Here is an 11,490-nt window from a genome sequence, read left to right on the forward strand (position 1 = left end):
TATCATATCTACGTAAATAAGCTACCCTTGTTACTAGTCGCTGTAAGCAACCGTTTTCTAAATATTTGGACTTGAAAACTTCAAGTCGATTATTTGATAATCGATGCATGTTGAAGTTATTACGAATAATTTGCTTTTTTTACAAGAATGCTTTGGAAATGAATTTGACGTTTTACTCGTTTGAAGAGGTCATTACTGTCGGGTACGTTCCTTCATGACATCCTTAAGCGAAATAGTTATTTTTGTATCAAGGGTGCATAATCAGTATTTGTTTTAATAAAATTTGCAAGAAATGTCAACATTTTATTTCAGGAAATTTTGAATATGTACAATAAACCAAAATAAACGAAACTAAATTGTATTTAAATAAATTGTTGGAAGTGTCCACCTTCAGCGAAGATACAGGCAGTCAGTCGTCTAGTCATTGAATCTCGTACCCGCTCAAAAATTATTGGTGTGTTTCTTATTGTTTCACAGGCGTCTACTATTCAGTTTCTTAGATGTTCCTCGTTCACTACTGGAGTCTTATAAACTAGTGACTTCAAATGTCCCCAAAAATAAAAATCTATCGGGTTTAGATCTGGGGACCTTGGTGCCCACGCCTGGTTAGGTTCTTCTACACCCCTACCGATCCATCGATTTAGATAGACTATGTTGAGGAATTCCCTGGCTACAACGCTAAAATGGGCCGGAACCCCATCATGCATAAAGCACATGCGGATACGAATTTCTAATGGTACATTCTGAAGTAGTCCCGGCAATTCATTTTCTTAAAAGTGTCTGTAAGTTGCGGCATTCAGTCGGAGCGGAAGAAAGAAAGAACCTTTCAAGTAATTATCAATTATTGCCGCCCATACATTTACAGAAAATTGATACTGATAATGCCTTTCACTAACTGCGTGCGGATTTTCGAGAGCCCAAACATGGTTGTTATGAAAGTTTGTGATAGCATTTCGGGAGGAATTTGCCTCTTCCGTGAAGAGTACATACCTTAAATATTGAGGATTTCCAGCCAATTTTCTCAAAAACCATTGACACATAGTAATGCTTTGGGGAAAGTCTCGTGGCGAAAGAGCTTGTACCCTTTGAATATGGTATGGATAAACCAGTTGATCGTGGATAATTCTCCAAACTGTAGACTGAGTAGAATTGACAGCTTTAGCAATTACTCTTGTGTTTGTTTTTGGATTCTCCTCGAGAACGTTCAAAACAGCTTCTTCCAATTCTGGGGTTCGGACTGCTCGTGGTCTTTCAATAATATCAGCTGCCCTCTTGAAGCTACCTGTTTCTGCCAAACGACGGCGGAGACTAGCAAATGTTGGAGCTGAAGGCAGTACTCGATTAGGAAATCGCTCCTGGTAAATACATCTTGCTTCGCGCGCATTGCCATCCGCAAGGCCATAAACGAAATGCATATCGGCTAAATGAGCATTATTGTTTAAATAATCCATTTTTTCAAAATAAGTGTTTTCTACTTCTACTTACGGAAACTTCAACAAAACGTCTAACTGTCACAAAATATGTAATTACCAAAACTACTCACAAACGTCAAATTTATTTCCAAAGCATTCTTGTGAAAAATGCAAAATATTCGTAATAACTTCAACATGCATCGATTATCAAATAATCGAGTTTTCGAATCCAAATATTTAGAAAACGATTGCTTACAGCGACTAGTAACAAGGGTAGCTTATTTACGTAGATATGATAGAGGAATCGATCTTTTCACTGAAAAATGTGCTAGAAGTACGCCCAAAAAAGTTATGAATCTTTAAAAAAGAAAAAGACGAGTAGGTGGCGCCCCCTACGAGTAAGAGCAATAAGAACATCAGGTTCGAATTCGAAACCTCAAAAACCTCCTATTACCAAGTTTCGTTTAATTAAGTTCAGTATTTCAAAAGTTATTTGAAAAAAACGAAAATAAAAATGAAACTTCAACATCCTGTATCTTGGAAACGAAGCGTTTCCGGACATTTATCTATTTGGACAATTCATATTAGAATATTGTGAGGAATGACCTCCTGAACTTTGTGAAAGTACTTTTGAATCACCCTGTATAGTCTATTAAAGCCACATCAAAATGTTTCATATATATCTTAATTGCATATTTTTAATTAATATTTCAGTACCCAATAATAATCACGGGGGTCACAAAATATTATTATTGATGTTTCCCATTTGCCAGGTGTCCTGTCACTGCACACACATTTTTTTTATTTGAATTCCATAAATTTCAGTTATGAACGATTAAAAAATAAATGTAAAATTATTTTGAATGAACTTTTGGAATGGAGTTATCTGAATATATTGCAAGTTAAAGTGTGGATGGTTGATAACATCAAATTTTCACGTTACATGTTCCAGGTAAGATTTGATGAAGCATCTGAGAAAATTGTTTCCGATGTTCTTCTCAGAATAATAATATGTAAGAGGATATCAACTTTGAATTCAAATTTTTATTGACAAATGTGTCAAGCTGTAGAAAATAAAAAACAATGACGAGAATTTGAATTCTGATATGTTTCAAAGTGATGAGTCCCATGTAATTCAATACAAATTGGAAAACTTTTCCTCATGTTGACAGGTTTCAAAACACTATTTTCAGTGCTTTGTCAATACAAACAGACCAAAAACAGAGTGAAAGTCAGTAGATACCAAATCAAACCTCTAATCAGTGAGGAAATACAATGTGGTTGTCTTGGTTGAGCTGAATAATCAATTTGCCTAATGAATTCATTCGCATGAATAATGCGTTCGGCTCATTGATGAATCCCAATGCCAATATTGATTTAACGCCGTCACGAAACGACCGGATGATGCATCACAAGAGAGATCAGATTCAACTGATTGTTCATTCAGTGATAGAAATCCGAAGAATTATTACCGAATTGGTGTGGGAGCGAGAATAAGCAGATTTGTCGTTACGAAATCAGAGTTATTGTTTCTAAATAATGTTGTTTACAGTGATTCTAAGATGTCTGTCTTATGCTTCCGTTCTTAGAACTTCATTAAGTTTCAGGAAAAACACGATTTTTCAGCACAGAAACCATCCTTTTCAATGTAATTCATTTGAAACAGATGGAAGCGCCCAAATTTTCAATTTGATTGGGACTAATTTAATTTCCTTTGACAAAAAATCTTAATCCAGGACAAAAATGAATCAAAGAATACACAAAATTATTAGGAAAATGTGAGGTGGTAAATTTTATTTTGATGAAAAAAATGCACTCTTTGAATAAAAAAAAAAACCAAAGGACAGATTCTGTCGTCGACTGAAAATCTAATTATTATTATACATTTTAGATGAGACAATAAACATGTGATTGATAATATTTTGGAACATGACACGATTTTGACAATTATAACAAAAAAAAATGTGTGGCCTAATCGTCATCGTACTCAAAAAGTGCGCAAATGACCTGGCATGCAGCCAAAAAGACATCATCGAAGGCGCAGACAGCCGAAGGAAACAAAAACAGCGGTGACCTAATAAGTGTTTCAGGAAAACTTTCGACCGAATAGCCAAAGATTGCGCAAGCGGTATTAACTGCACTACTGACAGCACCCGGAAACCAGTAATGACAGCACATATTCCAAAAAATCTAAAAATCGGATAGTGAAACATCACCGGCGCCATAGAAAGTCAGAACAAGCTCATGGAGCTGCTATCACGGCTAAGCATAGACGTCATGGCAGTTATCTCCGGCAGTTAAAGTTTATATTCCTTGTTTCTAATTTTATTATGAAAAATATTAGTTAACCTCTCTTTTGGAGTCTCTATGAAGTAAGCATTCTCATAATTTTCTACTGACATATAAAATGAAATCATTGCCCACATAGCAATAGATATTCCAGGTATATTTCATGAATATACATTTAAGGATATTGTATTATGCTATGAATATGCCATGGGTATATATATATATATCTTCTGGAGAATATTCCCTGGAAGTGCTCCTGGCGAACCTTTGATATATTTTAAGAATATTCCTTGGGAATATTCTTGGAATATCTTATAATATTCATAGAATATCTAAGGTATATTCTATTAAGAATATTCCAGGAATAGAACCCGAGGAATATTCATAAAATATTCAGGATATTCTTAGTATATTGTAGGAATATACAATAGAGAAACACCATAGAATATTCTTTAAATATATTTTATGAATATTCTAGGAATATTTGGAATATTCCAAGAATGTGACGAGTAACCGCTATTAGGCATGTATATATTGCATTTTGATACAAGATTCACACAAGTAATAAAACACATAATATTCATAAACAAATATATTTTAAAAACAATATACACTGAAATATTTGACGTTTCAACCAATATTAAAAATAAAAAATCTAATTCAAAATATTTATTCACTGAATAAAATATTCTTGAATACTGTCATATTACAAATATTAGAAATGTATTCAAATTAGGATGTTCCTACTCTCAAAAAAAAAGGTACTAAAAAACATACTAAAATAACAACTCTGTGAATTCATCAGCACTAATTAAAAAATAATAAATATATCATTTCATTGAAAAAGAAAAAGTGTATTACATCAAGAAATAGGTTAGGTTGGGTTTCTCACTTAGAAAAATAAACCCACAAATGAAGTATTTAAAATGAGTGGTATGATGGGTTCTTCAATGAATTTCACTTACTTAAAGTTATTCAAACTTTACTCACCAGAATAGTTTTCCTTATATTTGTCCAACAATGCATCAGCCAGTGTTTCAATAGTAATACCTGGAACAAAATGTACATTAACGTTCATTATCACTATTTGAGAGTGGCACAATAAAACTGGAATAAAAATCAAATAGATATTTTTCGCATAGGTTACTCATGAACATTTACAACATTTTATGACTTGGAGAACAACTTGCATTGTCTTGTTGAAAAGTAATCATTACGTTTTCACTTCCTTGGCGCACCTGCCTGTACCAGGTACCACTCTGTTTCCTTTTGGGCAAATTGATACTATCTTGAAAACGAGTGATAAAAATTATGAAAACAAATGATACAAAAGAATGTGTCATTCACTTACTTTTCTCTATTGAAGATACACAACTGAAATCACTCTAGTTCAAACATGTACTTAGTCAAACCAACAAATCCCACACACCAACTCTCCTCGAACCTAAAATGAGGTATAGTAGGTTAATCACCATGACTTTACTATCGATACTATTGCATTTTACTTTCTTTTTCTTAAAGACTGAATAGATGCAACTCTCCTGTTTGAAGATCCAAAATCAAACTATTCGCTGTACTGCAAATTGGACAACCCCAAATTATAAATGGTACACTGAACGTCACAGAATTATACTTCGATAATAACACCAACACACCATGCATTACACACGCGAACCGCCATGTTGAATCAAATGTCGAATTTAACGCAAACGCAAATGTACCATGCATTAAGGGACAGCCGCTTTCACAGAGCTTATTCGACTGTCGCGCGCTACACTTGGATATTGACCAATGAGAAACGTTTACTCCAATTATTCACTTCCCCATTTCTCTGTTTCCAGGATTTTTCGCTTTGTAATTAAATAATTTCAAATACAAAAAGACAAATAGGTTGAGAATCAACCAATTTATTGATGCAATTGGTTCATTTATTGGTCCATTCAAATTTTTTTGTCGTTTCCAACAGTTGCTGTTGGAGCAATTCATCCAGAATCTTTGCGTTGAGTTCAAAAACTGGTTAACACTATCAGGGTTATATACATTAGGTTATGCATTCGATTAAGATCTTCAAATATTTTTGTTTTTAATAATATTGAATTATTTGAATACGTTATTATAAGATAATTCAAAATTCCATTGTATAGAATATTCCAAAATATACCGTGGGGATATATTCTAAGAATATACCATATGGTATATTCGATCGACAATATTCTTAGAATATTCAAGGGAGAATAATCCATTTATAGACATTCTATGCACATTCTTTCGGGAATAATCCTGCCATATTCATTCAAGCATATTCTATGAATATTCTAAAGGCATGTATATATTCCAAGAATATTCTATGAATATTTGGAATATATACGTTCGTTTTATGATATACAGGGAAAATTCCATGAATATCTAGTGCTGAGTGGGTGAAGCAGTAGGATTCCATGATTTTGAAACGTGAAAGTTTCACACGAAAGAGGGATCGTAATTAGCTCTGACCCAAAGGGGAGAGGAGCAACCTCTTGCTGTAACTTCGTTACGGTGTAATCAGAGTGTACCTGTCCATTACCGTTCAAAACATTCACGAATCTGCCTATGTCATATCACCTAATTTGCCAGTAGCTCAAGCTGTAGCTAATTATTCCATTAGGAATGATTCCATATTGCGTTCAACAGGGAGAACTAATCGGGATTTATAACAGCTGCTCATTGATCACAAACAAATCACATATTTCTGACTTGCCGCATGATGTGGCTTAATGACATAACAAATGCTAAATGGTTACTGAAAAGAGAGTAATTACTCTCTCATCCTTTTCTCATCGATTTCTTTTTTGCAGAGATCCTGCCAGAGATAATAATGATGATAATAATAATAATGGGTGTTTGTTATGCATAAAAATACATTTATACATGAAAGGAAAAGCTTTAGCCAAAGGCTATCTTCCACCCCTCCCAAAAATTATACAGTGAGTATAAGAAAATAATTATAAACATACTTATAACATACTTATAACAATAATAGAGAAGAGAAAAAATAATACATCAAATAGTTGCTAATAACGCTTAATATTCCTAACATTGCACTACCATACATTGAATTTGAAATTTTTTAAATTAGCACTGAGCACTGATGAATATAATGATTTGAAAGGGGTAAAATTTCATTCAGATAAGAAGGGGCTACATAAGAAAAACATCCTTGAAATTTAAAAGTACGGTGCCTAGGTATGTTGAATGAGTCAATTCTCAAATTGACTATATGTATGTCAGAATGCCTGCTTAATAAACTATATAAATAACCAGGTGTTTTAGTTTGAAGCAGCTTAAACAAAAACATTTTTATCAAATATTGGACTCTGTACCTCACATTCAGCTCCTTCTTTTTAACAAAAATGGTGTGACATGTTCACCATATGGTATACAGCATACGAATCGCATGCAAGCATTTTGTATACATTGTAACTTCTGTTTGTTATATTGCGACAAAAAATTGTAATACACCGAACAACAATACTTGATATGTGAGTAAATAAGAGTTTTAACTAACCTGAGTTTCATTTCTTCTGATAACTGATACTTGAATTTATATAGCGATTCGAGCTTGAAGAATGATACTTTGAAAATGTTTGTCACATGTTCTGTATCGGTGTTATGGGAAGACAAATATAACTGTATATCATCTGCATATAGATGTACTTGACAATGTGATGAGAAATTGTGGTAATTAAAACTAAACACTGAAAACATCTAGGGTCCTAAAATACTTCCCTGCGGTACACCTGAGATTGTTTCTTTTAGGGATGACCATGAGTAATTATCCAGTTGGACCCTCTGTAATCGGCCTGTGAGATAGCTGGTCATCCATTTAAGAGAAATGTCATCGAATCCTATGAACTTGAACTTGCTGATGAGTAAATCGAAATTAACTAAATCGAAAGCATTACTTGATCAAGCAGTACTGAAATGGTGACTTTCGATTGATCTCTGAATCTCGCAAGATCGTCGATTACTTTCAAGAGGGCAGTCTGTGTTCCGTGTTTTTTGCGAAACCCAGACTACCCGTACGGGAGTATTCGATTTTCTTCAATCAAAGCTCTTATTTGACGGGAAACATTTTTCTCGAATATTTTAGAGAATGAGGGCAGAATGCTGATAGGGCGTAGGTCACTGAACGTGGTAGGTGCATTCTTTTTCGGAATTGGAATTATATTAGCAACCTTCCAAACATCTGGAAAAATACCCTGTCTGAAGGACTCGTTGAAAATTATGTTTAACTTCATCAATACAGTGTGGTATCACTAAAGAAATCATCTTGATATTTATATTATCAATACCTAAAGCATTACATTTTATTTCTTTGATAGCAGTCAAAATATCATCATCACATATATCGGTGAGGAAAAAGATATATTCATTCAACTTAACAAAATATGCGTAGTTTCGTATATACAAATCAGGAATCTTAAGAGTCCTGAAAATGCATTTCTGTACATGTTCTTTCTCTAATCATTAATTTTAAGGGTTGTTGAAAGAGAAATTTGATATCAAAAACAGTTATAGAATCAAACTATGTATAGTGAAATTGATTATTTTCTGTTCAGGTTTATTTGACGTAGATTCTAGGTTTCTGCGCGTGACGTAACGTCTGCAAGTGCTGCAGACATCTATTATGATCTGTTATGGCAGCTTGTTCCATTTTTTTACCTGATGCCATGAGTGGAAGTCAATAAAATACGATTTTTTTTCCAATTGACAGTTGAGATTGAACGTCGGTTATGGTGACATTCATCGATCATTTTCAATGCCTAGGCCTTAAATCTGGCTCTGCATAGGCAGCTGACAGAAAAATACTCCAATGAGACGAAGTTACTGTAAATGAATTACTGTGAAAAATATTATTGAAGGCGGATACTTATAGAAAGAACGACAAAATTAAGATTACATAATATAACAGAGAACAACAATGTGAGTAAGTATTTTTATTGATTCGTGAAGTACTGCTACAACTGAATATTACTGCAGTTCAATCGCAACAACAACCCGTTATTTTCAACACCTCGACACGTGTTTCAGTTACCAAGGAATCATCTTCAAGAGGAAGATTTAACTAAATTACATATAATATTGTCCTTATTCATACCCTAGATCCAGTTTTCCCAAACATTTTTGCATGGGGACCCAACTCCATTGTGGAAACGTATAATTATTATTAGGATAGTTAAATATTTTTATTACTATTATCGTGAAAATTCACTATTGAGAAATACACCTTCAAAATAAAATGGTAAAGATGATATGATTGAAGATAAAATATAGTACGAAAAAAGACTTTCCATTCAGAATTTTCGAACTAAACAAATATAAAAAATGAAAGGATGAGACTCCTGTAATTAATGTGACTTGTGCTTACAATTTAAAAGAGATGCTGTCGTTGTTTACTTGTCTAAGTAATCTTAATGACCTAAAGTCCATGGAATTGTTTTGTTGAAAAAAATGATGGGCGACTTCTGATTTTTCTGATCTTCCATATTTTAGGTGTGCTGGGTATTTCTTATATCTTATTTTGATAGATCTTCCAGTCTGTCCATAATATTTTGCATCACAGTCCCTACATTTAATTTCGTAAATTCCAGACTTTTCCGAATACTCGAGTTTGTCCTTTGGATTTCCTATATAAAAGGCTCTGCAGTGTATGATTTGTTTTGAATACCACCTTCATACTTAGTTCCTTGAAAATATAAGTTCTTCGTATATTGGTGGTATGGAACTAAGATACAATTGTCTTGGTTTTTTTTCATTTATTTCTAGTAGAGATTTCGTTCATTCTTATCCTAAACTTTTTCTTACTTACAATATTATCTACAATATCTCTCAAGGAACCATTACTGACTACAATTTCCTGTATTGCCCGTTTTTCTTTCGTGATCCTTTCATGTGTACGAGGAGGTCAAAAGATGATGTACTAGAAAATTCAGCCCAGCATGTTTGTGCTGTCCACACTGATGTGAACACTGACATCCACACTGACTGACATCCACACACTACATGTTGCTTTATCCACACAGATAGTCTACTAGTGGATAAAGCAACATGTAGAATTAATTTCAGACAATTAAGATGCAGGTACCTAGCAGAGGTATCTAAGGTATAAATAAGGACAATATTGCATGTAATTCAGTTTAATCTTTCTTTTGAAGATGACCACTTGGTGATTGAAACACGTCTCGAGGTGTTAAAAATAACGGTTTGGTGTTGGAATTAAACTCTAGTAATATCCATTACTATACCAAAGATTCCAAACAGTGCATCACAAGTACTGCTATAACTGACTGTATTTCATATTTTTGGATACAATAACAGTCTCTCAGTAACATTTGCTCAATATAACTTTCGGCCATTGTTAGTTCATTTTTCACCACTGCAGCCAAGTACATGCCGGTGGGTTTGGTGATTTTGAAAATTTTGCAATTCGTTTTCACATTTTTCAAATTCATGGATACCAACCCGTTGTTTGTATGACTTACCATTAGTGTATTGAAAAAAAGATATCCAGCATGATGGTAAATCTACAATCCTAATTGTTCCTGTTGAATTCCAAATGTTCCACTACAATGAATGAGTGTAATTTTTTGTTTTCGTGTTAGGAAGAGTGATGGATAATTTTTCCTCCATATTTTCAATTTCATCTTTTTCCATACCGTATAACCCATCACTTCTAATGATTATTCTATGCCAAAAATCAATGCAACCTGAAATGAAGAGAAATGTGTAACTAATGATAAATTTGATGATTTATCAATTTTGAATTCTCACCATCATAAATAGGTATACATTGTCCGGAGTTTCCAAAATATATTACCAAATTTTTCATTTCTGTAGTGCTCGATATTTTTTGGTACGTTACCCATCTAATTAATGCTTTGACAAGGCTTGCAGTTCAAAGAATTTGGATATCTGGGTAGTATTGTCAATAAGCAATGCAGTTTTTAACACAGATTACGTAGACTATAAAGTCGAGAATTTAAATTTTTTGACTGATTCTATAAATTATTTTGCCAGTAAAACGTTTTCTGAAAATGTATCAACAACATTATTCAGTTTTCGGGATTCTGTAGGCAACGTAATATAATCTGCGTCTGGGTTGATATTTCTTTTCACTTTTCATCATTTCAGAAAATACGAAAATTTGTTGTACATAGTAACCCAGACTTTCCTTAGCAACGGAACGGGTAATATGATTTAAGCAGGGCTATGGAAGTCATACCTATCTATAATTTTCAATATGAACACAATTATTATCGATACTAAATAAAACATTATCATTTCCGTAAATGCGATCCAATTGACAATAAAAATAATTACCACCAGATACGACTTAACAATTCAGAACCAAAAATTAGAACATTCGATCAGAATAAATATTGAAACTGATGAGTTCAATTTTCAATTTCAGTTCGATTTTTTGAACGCACTGTATGAACAATCAGAGAAAAAAATTATGTTTCAGAGGGTATAAAAACGGGTACACCAGAAATTAAAACAGATTATGGGCCGAAATTGGCGAAAATGAAATATACCTAAATTGAACGAACACTGTATTGTAAAATCCTGGATATCTGATAAAACTGCAGGCTTACAAAAAACATACACCCAATGATGAAAATAATCCATGTTCTCATGAAACTCATAAAAAACTGTATCATTTATATTCGCTACAATCGGATTCAAACCAGATTTGAATTACTTGAGCAAAATAAACCAATTGAAGTAGCTTAGAAGTGGCAACAAAAAT

At 33.3% G+C, this 11,490-nt stretch overlaps 1 protein-coding gene across 2 annotated transcripts in view; it reads right to left on the reverse strand.

Moving 5' to 3' along the window:
- LOC111514353 (uncharacterized) overlaps window positions 1–10,906 on the reverse strand; it is a 59,250-nt gene extending 48,344 nt beyond the window's left edge. Inside the window, exons 1-3 of one of the 2 annotated variants that reach the window (XR_012466157.1) lie at window positions 10,512–10,906; window positions 10,223–10,447; window positions 7,473–8,567 (exon numbers count right to left, since the gene is read on the reverse strand). The gene's annotated coding sequence lies outside the window, so the exon portion shown is untranslated. Of the gene's footprint in view, window positions 1–7,472; window positions 8,568–10,222; window positions 10,448–10,511 lie in introns of those variants that run through there. The other variant, XR_012466156.1, reaches the window with a different exon arrangement.
- Between the last annotated feature and the right edge of the window lie 584 nt (window positions 10,907–11,490).

Source organism: Leptinotarsa decemlineata, unplaced genomic scaffold (genome assembly GCF_025532065.1).
Source record: "Leptinotarsa decemlineata unplaced genomic scaffold, Ldec_3_MD MMD2_tig00003736_RagTag_RagTag, whole genome shotgun sequence".
Taxonomy (NCBI): domain Eukaryota; kingdom Metazoa; phylum Arthropoda; class Insecta; order Coleoptera; family Chrysomelidae; genus Leptinotarsa; species Leptinotarsa decemlineata.